Below are 18727 nucleotides of genomic sequence, written 5' to 3' on the forward strand. Positions count from 1 at the left end.
TTTTGAATTTAGAACCATTATCACTGCGAATTTTCCGAACGGGCTTTCATAATTGAAGCCCAATATGATTGATGAAATATATTAGCTTCGGAGTTGCATTTGATTTCTGTCTAAGAAAACAAACCCAGGTAAATCAAGAAAAATCATCAAGAAGAACCAAAATATATTTATTACCACCAATACTTCTGATGGCAGTTGGACCATAAAGATCAATATACAATAGTTCAAGTGGCTCAATGATTTTGGTATTGATTATGGTTGAGTGACTCTTCCTACTTTGCTTTCCGAGTTCACAAGCAACACATAAATGTTCATTCTCAAATTTCAGAACGGGTAATCCACGAACAAGATCACCCAGGATGACATCGTTTATATCCTTAAAGTTCAGATGGGAGAGCCTTCGGTGCCATAGTCAACTATCATCTGTAGATGCTTTCATAAGTAGGCAAATGGAAGGCTTTCCTTTGATTGTATTCGAACTCAAAGGATACATTTCTCCCTTCCTTTTATATTTTAGAAGCGCAGACTTAGATTTCTTTTCGATTATCTCTAAACCTTCATCATCAAATGATACCTTCAAACCAGTACCTACAACAAGTTGTGAAACACTTATTAGATTGTGTTGCATGTCATCCACATATGCTACCTTCCTAGCCTTTGATTTCTCCAATGGCGTTGTTTCTAAATTTACTCTATCGCCATCCTTCAAAGATCTAAACTCACGTAATTCTACTCTTCTCCCAGTCATGTGACGAGAATATCCGCTATCGATAAACCATTCTAAATCATACTATTTGTCACACATAACCTGCAAAAATTAGGGAGTTTAGGAACCCAAACCATCTTGGGTCCTTGTGAGGATTTCTTGTGAATAGGAAAAATCTTAGTTTTATCAACCCAAAATGATTTTGTTTTCAAAACTTGATTCTTACCCTTTTGAGTTCTAAAAACTTCCATTTTGTTATAACAAGGATTAATTTCAACAAGATTAGATTTTCGTTGAGTATATTCTTTGATTTTTGAGGACATTCTTTTTGAAAATTCATTTTCCTCCCTTTTCAAATTTGTTTCATTTTCCTTGAGAATTGTCTCGAGTTCCGAAACAACTTTATCTTTGCCCTTAAAATCTTTTGACTTGATGTCAGGTTTTGAAGTTTGGGACTTAGGAGTAAAAATGGATGTTGGATTTTCAATTGGTTTAGAAACCTGTGATTTTGGAGCAAAATTTGATTTAGGTTTTGGATTTTTAGAAGAATCAACTTTTTGATTAGAAGCTTGTTCTGAATTGATAGAACTTTGATTTGAATTCTTATTTTTCCAAAACTGCTTTCTTTATTGAAAATTATTCCTATATCTAGCATTCATATGTCTTATTTTAGCCATAAGTTCTTCGGAACACTTATTAATGTTAGATTTCGGTTTTTCTTTTTTGAATGGCGTTTTGTTTTGTTCTGAGGAGGTTTCACTAGAAATGTCTTTTGTGCCACTTGGTCCAACCTGATCCTAATGAGGGTCAACACGATTCAACGGTTCTGAAATGTATTTCCCTTTTGTTTTCCATGAGGTCATTTATGAAAGACCTTTTGTTTTGTCTCCAGTATCGACGGGCTTGGACCAGAAGCATTCATTACATCCATTAGCATTGTCATCAGCAACCAGGGACATTAATTCAGTTGTATTATTTTTTTTCCAGCCCTGTCTTAACAAAAATTTGATTCGGAACAGTTTGTACTTTCGAAAAAATAGTTGCTTTTTCTTTCAAAACATTTAAACTTTTGTTTTCAACAATATGTATTAATTCAATTGAATTTCATAAATCAGATTTTTCTTAGGTTCATTAGCATTTTTTCATGAAAATAGAACAATCAATTTCAACCTTTACATAAATTTCACTCATATCACATTCATCAAATTCAGAAATGTTTTGGAATCAAAAGTATTTTCTGAATTTAATTTCTTGCATAATGAGTCAAATTTTTGCATAGTATTTAATCTGAATTTTTCTTTATATTTTCATTCAACATTTCTTTCAACATGTTTTTTGTGGTCTTTGAACTATATTTATTCCTTGATTTTTTGTTCTTTATATTTTTCATCCACTACAAGTCCTTGGTGACTGATTGGTTAACAAGGAACAATATCTCAATATCGAACAAGTACCCACTTCGTGCAACCACTTACTTGCAGTTAAAGCAATCCCCATGCAACCTGCAACTGACCTCACTTTGAAGGTGAGAACGTGAAAACTCCTGATCTTACATCCATGACTGAACCAATTCCTAACTACCTCGAGGCCATGAACACCCCTACACAACCTACATTCAAATCTGGCATGCCAACCATGTTGATTCCTTGAATTCTCGCTAATGCCTACCAAAGACCAGAGCAAATGCTGGTCTCCTAAGCGAGATACTTAATCCTCTTCTAAACATGGCCCTTGGCATGGAAAAAGGCTATGACAGCTTTATAGATAAAATTACTATATTACTCATACAGGTTCTTCTATTCTTAGATAATCAGGGCATAACATTTCGCACACACCAACACGGAATTATTAACATAATCATTAAAGCGTGAATGAGAAGAATATGATACATACCCGTAGTGTCTCAGGGGCCTGCTCCCCATTCCTGTAGAAGCACTTGCAATTGAACTTGAGCCGCCCTAACCACTAAACGTAGGCAATTCTCCCTAATATGACTAGGTTGATGACAACGATGACACGATTCTACTTCCATGGTGCATGCTTGGCGAAGGTGGCCCTTCCATCCATACTTGCCACATTTAGACTTGTCGTGCACACGTTCATGGGTGCCACCACCTTAGCACAAATTTCGTGGCCACTGAGATATCTATCACCAGGCATGACAACATTAAGCAGCCCAGATGATGTTAATAGAGTCAGATCATGATTCCGCTTCCTCTTCCCCAGTTACCTCTCCAAACTAAGATCTTGCTCCAGAGTTACCTCGACCATCCCATCAACGACCTAAATAGGCAATATCCGATTCACAAACTTAGCATCTGGTCTATCAGTGACACAACCAATAATGTTGGGTAACTCCTCGGGTATGGCTCGTAAGACCTCAATGGCAAAAAAATCATGGAATCGATCCCCTGGAAGTTATGATGCACAATCCGCCTTCCATCCCTCATGACAAGAGCTAGCAATAGGATCCTCCTCCTAGAAATATTCTAGGATTCCATAAGCCTTGAGCTCCCGATGAACCCCCAACTTTCCTAATGCAATTTCGACCCTAAAATCCCCAAGATGATCGTCCAGTAGTTTCATGATATATTCCTTAATGGTACTAGACATCACAAGAGTTTGGTCCATAATTATGCAGGTGATCTACGACAAGATGAACTCTGATATCCGCTCATCCATCAGCTCAACACCAGCACCTAAGCCTGAATCAGATCCTCCTCTACGAGTGTTGATCACCATAATAAAAAGCAAACATACACATGATCAAAAGATGCCCAAAGAATCCCCATTCATAGGCTTCCTAGATTCTCCGTGACACTCCTTGATTCGAGTATGGATCCTATGCTTTAAGTACTAAGGGTCCAATACTACCTTCCATACATATCTGAATCTTCCTCAAGAATGATCCCAAATCCTCCAAGTCGCCTTCTAAAACTGATACTCCAAATATCTGCTAAACAGCACAACCATCTCACTACATCACATCGTAGGCTCTCCTAGGTTCCTGACCTCACCCTCCCGTCAGCTGCTCAAGAACTCCCAATAATGTCAATTTACTACATTATGGATACAATCGAATGAAACGAAGCATAGTCAATCCTTCGAGTAAAAGACTCAACCCTACAATGGTTAGCTCAAACAAGAGCTTCACAGTAGGTTCAAATCCGTTACTCTGATATTATTTAAACTATGCCACATGTGACTTAACATACTCACTTAATAGTTAACTCACATCATCAAGAGTCCCATAAAGGAAAAAGCAAGCAGCATTCATGCAGTAACATTCCAAGCCACAGCCAAACAGAGGACATCTCAAGTTCTCTTGTTTCCAAGAAAGATTCCTATTGGAGTCCAACATCCGATTCCACTTAGTGACAAGGAATTACATATTAAGCCAATCCATCCAATCTTATGAAATTCATATTCTCATGCAATTCTTAAAGCTCAAACAATTAGGCATGTAAAGGCATTACTCCTAATCATGAAATCATGAGCAAGTCCTTAGCACTAATCTAGCATGCAATTCTCATAACATATAACATAACAAACATGTATGGGTATTCAAGAAATAACTTACTTGAGCTCAGCTGATTGCATGCATCACACCCATTGACTTTTAGTAGAGAATTTTTAATAAAACTTTTTATTTTATAAAAATCTACCAAACCCTCAGTTTGAGTTCAGAAAGACCCAAGATTATGCCCAAATCCCTCAAACCAAGGCTTTCAACCCAACTTGTAAAGTCCCACAATTTTAGGCCAATAATTTCATTTTTATAATAATAAAATTGTTGGATTGGGTGTCTAATCCCATAACTATAATTGGTACGTACTTGACCGAAGAGTAGCATGGTCCATTTGGGTTGCCTTTACCAGAACAATCTAACAGGATGGATATTTGAGAAAGAGGCTATTTAAGATTTACTAACATGTTGTAAGTATAATATATTAATTGAGAAATCATAATATTTAATTATTATTAATCAAGAATTACTTTGGAATTAATTTAGTGATCAAAAGAGACTAATTAAATTAACGGGGACTGATTATGTAAATCAGTGATATATATTGTTTAGGCTATTGATCCATGATCGGATAAGTTTATGTAAGTATCCATGAAGAGTTAGCCCACATGAGATATGGATCATAACCCATGTATATGGATTAGGGTTCACCCATGACTCTTGGAATCCTATTATATATATATATATATATATATATATATGTGTGTGTGTGTGTGTGTGTATGTGTGTGTGTGTTCTCCCTTAGCCAAAATCGACACCTATGCATTCTAAGATAATCATAACCGATTTGAGTGTGTCTCACCTCTCTCTCGAACTCTTCCTTTGTTCATGGTGTTTGTGAACCATTTTAGGCATCATACATGAGGTGCTAAGCTCTTGAAAGGCGAAAACTGCAAGCTACAATAAAGAGGTATTATTCTAACTAGTTTTATGATTCATGTACCAAAATTGTACGCTAGTTGTAAGCTTCAGGCTTGGAAATTTTATTACATGTATAGCTAGAGAAAACTTACATCCAAAGCTATTAGGGTTGTATGTGCACCATAGGAGTGTTATAGTATACAAAACCCAATAGTAGTATCAAAACCATCGGTAATTTTGTGTTATATAGTCGCATTTGGAAATTGTTCAAAGTTGAAAAAAGCTGAAAATGGCCTTCTGCCAGGCTGAAATTGGTGAGTCCATTGATAAACTCGATGAGTCCAAAGGCTGGCTTGACGATTTGCACTGGCAGATGGCAGATTTTCAGGTTTTTTGGCCAATATTGGATTTGGATCACTACCACAAACTGTTTTGTATCATAAAATCTGTTTTTATATGGTAGTGATTATACTCATCCAATGAAAATATAATTGTCAAAGTTTAAGATAATTGTTGGTTATATGATAAACAAAGTTACTTGTAAATTGTTGCTAGAAATCATTTTGCCTTATGAGTTAAATTAGATCAATCCTAGATTATATGATAATTCTATTTGTTAAAATTGATGTAAATGTTTTTAATGACTTCCATAACTTGTCCTCAAGTTATGGAACATGAAAAGTCTCATCAATTAAAATAACATTAAACACATAAGTTATGGAATTCAAGAGTCCTGGATGGTTACAAAACTTGTCATCAAGATGGAATCCAAAATGTTTTGAAGAGTTTCAAAACTTGCCCTCAAGTTTTAGAATTTGAAAAGCTTAGTTAAAAGTTTTTAATTTTGTAATATTGAATTCTAAAACATCTAGTAATTGAATGGTTTCAAAAGATGCATCTCTTGGGTTCATAACTTAAAAATTAATTAAATAGTTAAAACTTTTAATTTTTAACAACCTAGATGCCTTGAATAGTTGAATTACACCTTATGGACTTTATTAAATTAATTAAAGTGTTTAATTAAAATAGAAGTTTAATAAATCCATAATAACATGGTTTAAGATTAATTAAATTAAGATTATAATTTATTAATAGATTAAACCACCAAGTATTTTAAATGTGTAAAATACACCCTTATACTATATAAAGTTAAAAAGTTTAATATATTATGTATGTATAAGTAAAAGGCCAGTCTTACTGTTAGTAGGCCTCATTCACGAAATCGGTCTATAAGGGGGTATAACGTTACTGCCTATAAAATGGTGGTTCAATGGGTGTCCACTCTCACCTACCGCTTCCTTGACTGGTGGAGGGTCGTTAGCCGAACGGGTAGGATAGCACATTAATTCTCATTCAATGTATAATGATAATACCAAGTAACTAAACACCTAAAAATTCCCAATCTTAGTTACTTAGGAAAAATGTGAATTTGGTGCTAACCAATGAAATTTCACTTTGCACCTTGTTAATTCGTTAGTGGAGCGTGTGTTGTTAACCGGCGCACTAATCTGGAATTGACAATGTGTGGCAAAGGGTAGGTTGATGTTAGTCATGGATCAATGGAGCATGTGTGGTTAACTGGCACATTGATTGGATGATTTGTAACATTAAGTGTACCAAACTAGTTTGCATGGTTATTCACACCTTGTTTGTGATCCTCGGCATCCCAGTCACAAACTTGAAGGGCATAATCGAGATTAAACATGCCATTGAAAAGTTCAATGAATCTCAAAAGAATCTAGGAATTTCAATTCGTTTAAAACTTAATAATCAATTTTTCTTTTCATTGTGGAAATTGGTAAATCGTCATTCACCTAACTTCAAATATTTTACAATTGGATTACGACATCCTTCTTCTGAATTGTAGAATATTGTGTTGGATCCTAGCGTTAATATTTCATTTGGGTGTTATATTAAGGACTTAAATCAACTAACTTGAATTTCTCCCATTATAGATATATAGGCCAGACAACTATGGTCTTCCCGAATCTTATGGAAAAAGCTTTCCTCATGAAGATGATATTCCATAAGAAAATCAAGGTGAAAGATTAATCCCTTCTTCGTACTGTAGTGGAACTTTACTTCCTCCACCTCCTCTAATAGTTCTCCCTGATCCACAAGTTCAAAAACTTGAAAAGTTCAAGGTCACTCATGCCCTATTGGCTAGCAAACACCAAGATGGAAGGTCTATGTGTACACATGTATTGGAGATGAAGTCACACATTGACAGGATGGGAATGTTAGGAGTCATTGTCTCGAGGATGTTAGATGTTGACTAGGTTCTTCAATCACTTCCTGAGTCATATGGTGAGTTCATTATATATTACTATATGACAGACCGCGACATGTCCCTTATCGATCTTACATATTTGCTAATTGTTGCGGAATCATCAATGATTTGGCGCACTGGTAATGCCAATTTGATTGCATGATCTACTTCCCAAACTTCCATGGACATTGACAATGGCAACATTGGAAGTCCAGAAAAGTCTTCTCGTCCCAATGTGAAAGAGTCAAAGAGAAAGGCTAAGTCTGAGATTGTCCTGTGTATCATTCCAAAGGATTCTGTTTGTTTATATTGCTAAGAAAAGGGACATTGGAAGCGAAGCTGTCCTGACTACCTGAGAGATCTAAGAGATGGTAGAATCAAATTGTATGATTCTACTTCAGGTAAGTCAACTATCTAACTCTATTAAGTTCCTTTTTGAAGATTTTTAATACATTATGTGATAAGATTACATTTTGATGTTTTTGTGGGGTCAAAGGAAGCTTAAAGGAAAAGCATGTTGAGTTTGATCGCGAAGAGATGGATTTCGATTGCATGGTTCGATGATCGGATTTTTGAGCTGATGCTAGGATTTGTGATAGATTGCTTAGGAATATTTAGAAAGATAGTTTTCATATGTACTTACATTATAAGGACAAGATTTTCCACGTTTTATAAATAAAGAAAGAATTTTGATTTTATTTTATTTATAATTCCTTGCAATGGAATTTGTGAAAATTGATGTTTGTATGTCTCTATTGTTAGCAATATTGAAAACGGATATGATTCTTTCGTTTGTGGTGGTGTCTAAATTTACCAAATAAGGAAATATTCTCATCACCAAGTTTCAATTGGGTAGAAACTTGTAATTGTGCAACTTGTATTGTGGGATGAATGAGAACCTTCATCTTTGGGAAATTAAGACTGATTCCTTGTTCACATGTATATGTGAGTCAAGTGAAGGACTAGGGGATCGGGTACACTAGGGTGTGCACTGATCAGGTCCACCACAAAGAACGATAAGACTATTCGTTATGATATACTAAAAGTTTAGTGAATATGGTTACACTTCCAAGATTTAAGTGTAATTCTGAATCGTTGAAAAAGTTTCAATAGATAGCTGAACGAATAAGAAGAATCAAATTAGCCAGAAAGATAAAAGTTTCTCCAATATGAAAAGAAGGAAGAGTACTTGAGTATCATGTTTTATGATCATATTAATGATTACGGAACCATATCACAAATTATCCTCTAAAGTGCACTTGTATGACTGAGAAGAGGAACCGAGAATTGTTGAAATTGTTAAATAAAAAAGGTGAAGCATACTTCGTTCCAAAATCAAGCCTTAGAGTCATACTCGAAGATTGTGCCTTGAGTGACATAATCTTAAGAAAGGTTTATAACACACTCATCAAATGTGGATTAGAAAATATGTTTTCTTACTCCTGCACATTTGAAATTGGTAGATTGTGATTTCTTGGATAAGACAAAGACCAACCAAGAACAATTGTGTGAAGTGTTTTTTCTTGATAAGAAACCGCACTAACTCTTGAATATTTGTTTGTCAAGTAATGTTTCTTGAAAAAGAGAGACTTATATGTCAAGAGGTCAGTGGGAGTCTAAAAGATCTTTAAAAGCTTCAAAAACTAATCAAGAATAAACCTATTGTTAATCACTAGCACACAACTTGAGGTTTGTAACCTATCGTGTTGACATATTCTTGTTTCTGTGCCCATTCTAGTTAAAGTTGACTATTCATGTGAGCCCTATGAGTACTCAATTGTTTTCTTAACAACTTGGAAGTAATGGTAGGCCCTTGTCCTGCCAAGTGGCAAGAAATTAAGATTCAACAATTTTAGTCCACATGGGTGTAGATTTGTCACTAACCTGTCTTGTGATTATGGTTATAACAAATTCACATGGATAGGAACACATACACCATAAAATCTATGTGTCATAAGGTTTCTCACCAGTTCATGAAAATGATTGTGAGGAAACGCTTTCACTAAGTAGGTTTTAAGGAGATAGCAATTGTGATATTTGCATTCTCAAATTTGATTATGATTACAACATCCCTCTTCATAGTTCGAATTGTGAGAAATGGTAAATAGTTTGAACATTCGGAACTTATTGTTGTAAGTTGTGAATAGTTTAGACACACATATGAGCTTTCTAATAAAAGGTGTATGAGCTTAGATAAGGGTTTATCAAAGCATCTGGTATCAGAAATCTGAACTTTTGTGAGAAAGTCAATAAAGTATTGATTTCAAGAAGTCCAACTAATTTTGGATACATGTCAAAGCAAGTGGGAGCATAAATGTTATGCTAGTAACAAAATAATTTTTTTACTAGTGGGAGAATAATTACTATGGTGAGTATTGCGAGTTAGCAATACTGTTTATAGAAAATAAAAGTTTCAATTCGTAAAGTTACAGAGTTTGAAAACTTGTTTTGCTATAATTAAGGAAGAGGAACTCATACTTCATTTCAAATCTAAAAGCTTAGATTGTGAGATTTAATCAAATTTAGACAAGGATATATATGAATGTTATGTTGGAATAGTTCAACATAAGGAAATTCTATATATGGAAATATTATGGCAAGAGAACAGTAAAGTATCATCGTGTTAGCAATATTGTTTATAGAAAACAAAAGTTTCAATTCGCAAAGTTGCAGCGTTTGACAACTTGTTTTGCTATAATTAAGGGAGAGGAACTCATACTTCATTTCAAATCTAAAATCTTAGATTGTGAGATTTAATCAAACTTAGTCAAGGATATATATGAATGTTATGTTGGAATAGTTCAACATAAGGAAATTCTTTATATGGAAATATTATAGCAAAAGTTTGGTAAAGTATCATCGTGTACCATATGCTTCGGGTATAGGATCGATTGCATATGTTATAATATTTATGTGTTCTGAATTTTCTAAATGTCTAGGGCATTAAGAGGGAAAATGGACCTGAACTTTATATGACTAAAGTTGTTAAACAATTGTTAAGGACAATCCAAGGTTCACTAAGGATTAGTCACTTGTGGGCAATTGGAAGTATAATAATGAGTGGACCATATTGATATAATTCTAAATAGATAGGATTCTATTAAGAATGGATAGTCATATGGAAATTATGGAAAAGTTTCCATAATAGGAGTTGGATATCGAGATTCTATGAGTAAATTAGAAACTTTTATGCAAGAAGGATGTTCAAAGGAATGTACTTTGAATATCAGGCTTCGTATCTATGGAATTGTCTTGTAACAATATCCAATGGAAAGTTTTGTAGTTGGAAAAGTCACTGCGACTTGTGGGTATATTCATTACAAAAGGATCACTGCATATAAGATTAGAATCAAACAGATTATAGTAGGTGGCAAGTACTTGGTATTCTTACACTTACGATAAGGATTTGGAATTGTGAAATGAGTGTCATTGGAAGTGTTTACAATTGATCTATTTCACATAGTAAAGACCATAGATAAATGTAGTGTACATGCTTGTTGCATGGGATAACTATTGTTTTAATTCAAGTATTTAGTTGATAATTTGAAACATTAAACAATGAATAATGTGTAATCAATATGGTGATTAAATAAAATGTGTTTTATTTATATTCAAAAGTTTTGAGACCATATTGGATTCGATTATTCTTCAGTTTCACTTTGCATGTTTTGACTTCCTGAGTAACTAGGTTATTCAAACTATCCATAGTCGATCATACTTTGGAAGTAGGTATTGAGGCAAGACTGTCATGAATCCGTCTATAGATTGGCTAAAGTGTTTTAAACTGTCACACCCCAAAACCGGAACGGCGGAAACGTTCTAGGGTGGATGACGTCATGTCAAGTATCACAACATATGAATTATAGTAATCAAAGTACAACAACCATTGCATTAATAGTAATAGTTTTACATAGTTTACATTACATAGAAACGTCAATGTAATACAAGTAATAGTATAGGTGCAGCTTGGTACAAAACTGACTTCACCAAAAGCGCCTGAGATGTACCTGTCTATTGCTGAACTGAGAATACAAGTTATTTAGAAAGCGAGTATCAACATTTTTATAAATGCTGGTGAGCTCATAAGTATTTAGTGTCATTTGTGTAAGTTCAAAATAACTTCATAAAAGTAGTAGTTTAGAATCAACAGTGTATTAGAGTCCTTTCCAGAAAATCCTATATTTTCTTAAATAAAAGTAGTCTTCTACCAAGACCCATCAGAGTTGTGTTGTAAAAAGTAATTTTCCCTTAAACACTATCATTACCAAAATACGGTGTTTGATTTTTAAAGAAAGTAGGAGAATATAAGGGAAAATAACATATGCCTCAGCAGTGAATACTGCTGACTAAGGCAAAAGAGATCATAGACTCCAGGAGAGTATCGAATGAACGACACGCCTGACTCAGTCTAACAAAAGAGAGACACGGACCCCAAATGGTATCAAATGAAAGATACAGCTAGCAAGGTCCAAAATAGTGGATACAGACCTCAGACAATATCAAATGAAAGATACAGGTAGTATGGTCTAAAAACAGTGGATACATACCACAGACAGTATCAAATGAAAGATACAGCTAGCAAGGTCTAAAAAACAGTGTAATTCTAGGTGTGTATTTCCAGCATACAGTGTTAAACGTTGTTACCTTAAGGCCATGAATTATAAGGTAAACATGGAGATACTCGTAAAAATACTAATCGACACTAGAATACTTGACGCCCTGCAAGCGTCAAAAATAATGTGACATTTGTCACCCCTTGGCTTGGTAGGCCGTGGACTGTAGCTAGCAGTCAGGGTGCGAGGGTGTCAATCCCGTATAGATCTATACACACAATGTCCGCTCTCACTACAAGAGACTCTGGTTACCAACTAGACAACAGTTAACAGTGTAATAAATCCTTGTGCATGCGGGTTATCAATCAGATGTGATTGATATGATAACTGTCATGTTTAAATTGTATTCCCCCCGCCCCCAATAAAAGCATGTAAAATAGTTTAAAAGGTTCATTAAGGGGTATGAACTCACCTGTCGTAAGTGGATCGGGTGAAGGTGCCGGTATAGGATGCAAAGTGTCAAGTGAGGACTTGACCACACACGCGAATCCTATTTAAGAAGTAATGATACATTTAAGTATCTAATTAGTCATTTAATAACTAATTTAGCAAGTAAGGATGTCTTATGACATAAAAACACTTTGCTACAAGTGCTAGAAGTGTCCCGGGTAACAACTAAGGGTGTGTATGGCCTAGATAGGGAGTTTACTTTTCAAGAGTGAACTCTTTATAGAGTTTACGGCCCTAAGGCCTTATCCCCATGAGTTTACGGCCGTAAACTCATGGATGGTGTGGTATTTGTTGCATTAAGGTCTTATAACACTTGTGGAACTAGGCTAGGATCAATTCTAGGGCTTATGAGGTTTTAAGGCTTCAAAATGGGCCATTTAAGGAGTTTACGACCTATGACTACCCCTTGAGGAGTTTACGACCGTAAACACATGAGTTTACGGTAGTAAACTCATGTTGGTCCATTTCGTTTTTTGTTTGATGGTTCTAACTCATGTATGTAAGGTTCTAGTGACTTCTAGGAGCATAGGAAGGTGTTTAGGGCACTTAAACATCTTGGAAATGTGTTTACGGTCTAAGGAGATGCTCTTGGGGATTTTACTACCTTAAATACATGAGTTTACGGTAGTAAACTCATTTTGTCCATGAATCCTATGTTTTGGTGGTTGTAGGTTAAGCATACGAAGTTCTAGGTCCAATTCCAAGCCATACAAAGTGTTAAGGGCACTTTAACACCCTTTGGGGCTGTTTATGGTCTACGAATAGGTGTTTACAGTATAAGAACCTTCTTGGACCGTAAAATCAAGTGTGACATGTTTTTGTATGCATTGGTGCATATAATGAAGGAAAATAAGGTTCTATGCACTCAAGGAAGTTCATGGAAGCCCTTGGAGGTGTTTAAGGGGTAGTTTAACACTTAAACAAGTGTTTATAGTCTATGAACATGGTTTTATGGTCTAAGAACATCCTTAGAACGTAAACTCATGTTTACTCCCCATTTGGTCCGATTTTGGTGCTCTAAGTCCTTTCGGGTAAGCCTTTAAGCCATTGCTAAGCATGAGAAGTGGTTTGGAAGGGGTTTTGAGCATTAAAACCCACATTCAAGGGGTTTACAGTTTTGGGATGCTCCCAAGACCCTAAACTCATGTTCTCGGGGTTTTTGAATATTTAAACCACGAATTTGAAGGATAAATGAGATGAATATCAAGCTAGGGAGGTTAACTTACCGATTTGAAGCTTCAAGAGGCGATTTTTGACCAAAACCCGTTTGTAGAAAGAGAAAGTAGAGAGAGAGAGAGAGAGAGTCTAAGGTGGGAAAAAGGTGGGAGTGAAACCCACTCCTCCCTTATACAGGGTGGAGCTTATGGCCTGGCTGGGTTTCTCCTGACACCAACCGCGAACGGGGTTTTTCACCACTATCTTAATCACGACCAATTTTTTAAATTATACCGCCTTAAGTTTTGTTCGCTTGATGAATATTATTTAAAATTTTCCAACGGGTTTAATTCCAGTCAAAAATATTTTCAGGATAAATTTGGCTAATTTTTGACGTAACTAATTTCGACGTTAACTTCGATGTTAAAACTAACGGAAATTTTTGGGTTGTCACATCATCCCCCCGTTAGAGGGAATTGCGTCCCAAAATTCAGGTTTAGGCAAGGAAGTAGGTATGAATGACCGAGCAAAGGTATGATGATACTCCCTATTCGGTTGGTCCTCGCACTCCCAAGTGAACTCTGGCCTTCGCTTGGCGTTCTTACGAACTTCACTTACAGGATGCAGGCTCCGTCTCGCGCAGTTAGCGATTCCTATTGGTTCGTCTATGATGTTAAGGTTCCCAATGGTTCCTATCAAGATGAGTGGGATACAAAGAGTGACGTCGGGAAAACATTTATCAAGTCTAAGAAGTGGATCGATCTAGGGTGAAACTTGTGGAATTTCCAAAAGTAGTAGTGGTCTGACGAGGGTTAGACCAATCTCCGTAAAGAATCTCGGACGGTCCTAAGCTCTCGGAAGGGTAGAGCTTTTCAGTATTTAGAACATAGTGTACTTCTATGGCGAGATCATCACTGGCTTGATCGCCATTCCGAAGTTCCAACCGTTCTCTTATACCGGAAGTGTAGTCCTTCGGTTTGTTTCTTAAAAGTTCAGGTTGTCCTTGGATTCGTGTTTCTACTACTTGGCTTTCAGAGGTTTTCTGGACCATCGAATGGATTGCATGTCTACGGGTATCCGTTTGCTGTAGAGTGTCTATCTTAGTCTTGTGCAAAATGAACCTGCACTTCTGATTCTTGAGATATTTCTAATGGAAACCCTCAGGGTCGGGGAGATAGGGTTTCACCAGACGAGTGTTGGACTATCTCGGGAGGTGGTTCTACTATTTCTGTGCGAGATAGTATTCTTGGAGCACCTAGTAGTCCAATGAATCTCTAAGGCATGTCCTAATCTCCAATGCATTGGTTTATTTTAGTGCGGAAAGCGCGTACTCTTGTATAACCCATCGACTAACACCTAGACTGGTGTCAAGTCTATAATCTCTTCGGGATCTGGGTTATAAGGCTTCACGCAACCTACTTTCGCACTTTGATCAAGTTTTCTTGGCCGCGGAGGTTATCCTGTGGTTCTTGGCATTCTAGTGTTCACTTCGGAGAATGCAGCCTATCGTCTATAGGGTGACGGTGACTTCCTCCACGTAAGGGGGTGGAGGGCTCTAGGCACTACTCGTCGGTAACGGGGTGGACGAAGTGCCGGAGTAGTGCGAACATCTTCTGTAACTACTCTTCTGAAGGTGCTGAGTTTTCTCGGTCTAGGTCAAATCTAGTGGGTATAGGGTTCCATCACTTGGAACTTTGATCTCCATTATATACCACCCTTAGACATGTACTCGGTTATAGTGGTCAGTCCTATGATTTCTATTCTCTTGATTCACGAACCTACTTGCGAGGTGCGAAGGGTCTTTCTGGGGGTTCTACGGAGTATGCTTCGGGTGGTTATCGACTTCTGGAATATCTGCAGTGTCTTTCGCTTCGGTTTCTATCTGTCTGAGAAGGTTGGTTAACGGCGCGCGGTACCCTTCTCCTGGGTACTTCGGAAGGTTCGAGGTAAGAGGGAGGTCTGGCGGATCGCATTAGGTTTTACTATCTTTATTATGCTTAGGTTCGGAAGAACCTTTATTTGCCGAGATGGCTACGGAGAAAGTTCTTTTTACACAACACTAAGGATTTACACATGGTTGCACGAAGTCGAACCATGATTGATAGAGTCGTCGAAGTTGGCACACTTCGACATGATACAGAATGAGGGTCAATAGAGTCATGTGCCGAACGGGCACACAAGTTCTAGGAGTCTCGGGTTTCGTCCCGTGTATCACTGTCGTGGATACTTGGATCGATAGAGTCGACGCGGAACTATAGAGGGTCCTGAGTATTTCTGAGTAGAGTACCTTTTCATGAATGGATTTCTCACGAGACATTTCTATAATCGCCAAACATATACTAGTCATGTATAATTAAGGTGGGGAGGACTGTTGACTGAGCAACTCCGCCCTAAATCCACAACCAAACGAGGAACAGGAAATGAGGCGGCATTCACTCACTCTAGGTCTATCCATCTCAATTATACATGGTCGTAACGTATATACTTAGCCATTATATTTTTACCAGATGAAATTTTTAAATTTTATAACAGTGTTGCGACTTTCGCCTTAATGGGGAAATAATTACATTTAGAATTAGCCTTTTAATGTTTTCGGTTAGTTGTCTTAGATTGAGAGACGTACCAAAATCTACCGAGTTCCTTGATGCTTCTCCCTAAGCATTAGAGTCAGACTCCTCCTGAGTCTTTGTTGTTTCCTTCGGTTGAACAGTCCTTCTTGAAGTGTCCAATCTCACCTCATAGATGGCAAACTGAATTGGTCGTCACATTGGTGGTTGATGTAATACACTCAACCGGGGTTCTGCAGACGCGAGTAATATGCCCCTTAATGTTGCATCTAGCACAGAAGAGTTCTCGGCATATACCATGATGATGGTAGCTACACTTTCCGCAGTGGGGAAGGCTTCCTAGGTATTGTCTTCTTGTAGTCGGGATGGAAGCGTTGGCAGGGGTATTAACTGTCTCTGCTTGTTGACCTTTGAAAGGTCCCTGAGCCGAGGTACTTCCCTCCTCGCTCTTGAATTTTCTCTTTAGTGGAGTTGGCTAAGGTCCTTGGGTGGCTGGGTACACAGAGGTTGGTTGTTGCTGTCCACTACTAGGATCGAAATTCCCGATAGGGCTCTTGCTAACATTGGCGTTGTTAGCATTCAGTTGAGCCATGACGGCTGCAATGGCTGCCGAGACTGCAGCCTAGAACGTAGCTTCATCGAGTAGGAGAGTCGGTTTCTTGCCAGTGGATGGGTTACGCTTCTTCGGAGGCATGGTTTTTCCTATACGGAAAGAAACACAAGCTGATGAGAGATGATGGTTAACCCTGGATGTAATTGTCCTTACTGTATTAGGCATAAATTTTTCCCGTGCCTCGGATATTGGTTGCCTGAGTGTCGACCTACATCCCTATGATGTAGTCCTGGTATTCAAGGTATGAGTATGAGTGTCGGAAAAATCCATAAGATGGGGATCGTTCCTACTAAGTTACCTTTATACTGGGAAAGGTTTCACTCTCCGGCTTGGAAAGATTTGAGAATAGTTCAGAACAAATACCGCGGGAAGAAAGGCTCAAGAAGACTTATGGCTAAACAACCTCAATAGAGGTGTGGGGATCCGCTCTAATCGTATTACTTGCAACGGGAAAAAGGAGATTTACCTAACACATAGCGTGAGTAGTGAAATGACTAACTCACTATATTGTATTATTTTATGGGTGTATTAGCGTGACAAACACGAGGGAAAGACACTTCTCGGGTTCCATGTATTGGCTCCCTCTGTCTACCTCGTATCTTTGACCGGGACCGACGTTGGTTTCCTTCGGATAGTTACCTAGGGTTCTCTTCTCCTATAGACATATTGAATTTCTACTCCGCCTTACTTCCGAATCCGACTCTGGGTGTCATCACTTCATGATGGATGACTGGAAATCTCGGAAGTTTAGGCAAATTTCTCACCGATGTCCCTAAAAAGATATAGGCATTTGGTGGTTTCAATAGTCTCGACCTAGTTCATTTATTTCCGAACGGGAAATCTTCTCTCAATGAACCTCTTTTGGGTCTGAATCAACTCTTCTGCCGAGCACTGAAGTGGATAGGGTTTTCTACAGGGTTCGCGCGAGTATGGAAATATCTAAAGAATCCTAAGAGATTATTAACATTTCACTGGATGATCCATATCGTGTCCAGCTACAATTACATAGGGTATACAAATCATCTATAGCTTAGATATGATAGGCCTTCGAATATGTGATACTACTCTATATCCACATCCCAACGAGGAAAAGGAAGTAGAGCGAAACCACACATTCTTAGCCTATGCGATCCTTATTATATATAACCTTGGGAGTATACCCTCTGTAATTGTAGGTATATCAATAAGGATCTTTTTAGTTCTTCACACAAGGTTATCTATGGATCCTAAAATAACCCTATGGTATTTTAATTTCTTGTTTGTTTCTTATCTTCTGAATATGATTCTGGGATTAATGTGAGTCTTTTAGTATTCCAAAATACTCCTATAGTATTTTAAACTTTATGTTTGGCTCTAGCATTCCTAGTTGGTAAGTTTCAGACTCGTTGCAACACCACTATCACTCCCAAGCACACGTTCATCGCATCTCGAATAAATGTAGTTGATCAGGTTACATTTATTCCAGCTTACGATTACATAACTGCGCAGGTTTGACGGTAATGCTCAACATCCGAAGACTTTTATTCTTGTTCTTCTTGTGTTACTTGTGTTCGGGTGTTTAGGTTCTAGATGTTCTTATACTTTGGTAAAATATGGTTATATTTTAAAGTATAATTCTTGGTCAGAGTGTTTTATCCCTATGTACTTATAGGTTGTATATCTTTTATGAATTGATATACTTAGCTCACTATAAACAATGCTCTGATACCAATCTGTCACACCCCAAAACCGGAACGGCGGAAACGTTCTGGGGTGGATTACGTCATGTCAAGTATCACAATATATGCATTATAGTAATCAAAGTACAACAACCATTGCATTAATATTAATAGTTTTACATAGTTTACATTACATAGAAACATCAAAGTAATACAAGTAATAGTATAGGTGCAGCTTGGTACAAAACTGTGTTGACCAAAAGCGCCTGAGATGTACCTGCCTATTGCTGACCTGAGAATACAAGTTAT

Source organism: Lactuca serriola, chromosome 8, assembly GCF_051521515.1.
Source record: "Lactuca serriola cultivar US96UC23 chromosome 8, Lser_US96UC23_V15, whole genome shotgun sequence".
NCBI classification, from domain to species: Eukaryota; Viridiplantae; Streptophyta; class Magnoliopsida; order Asterales; family Asteraceae; genus Lactuca; species Lactuca serriola.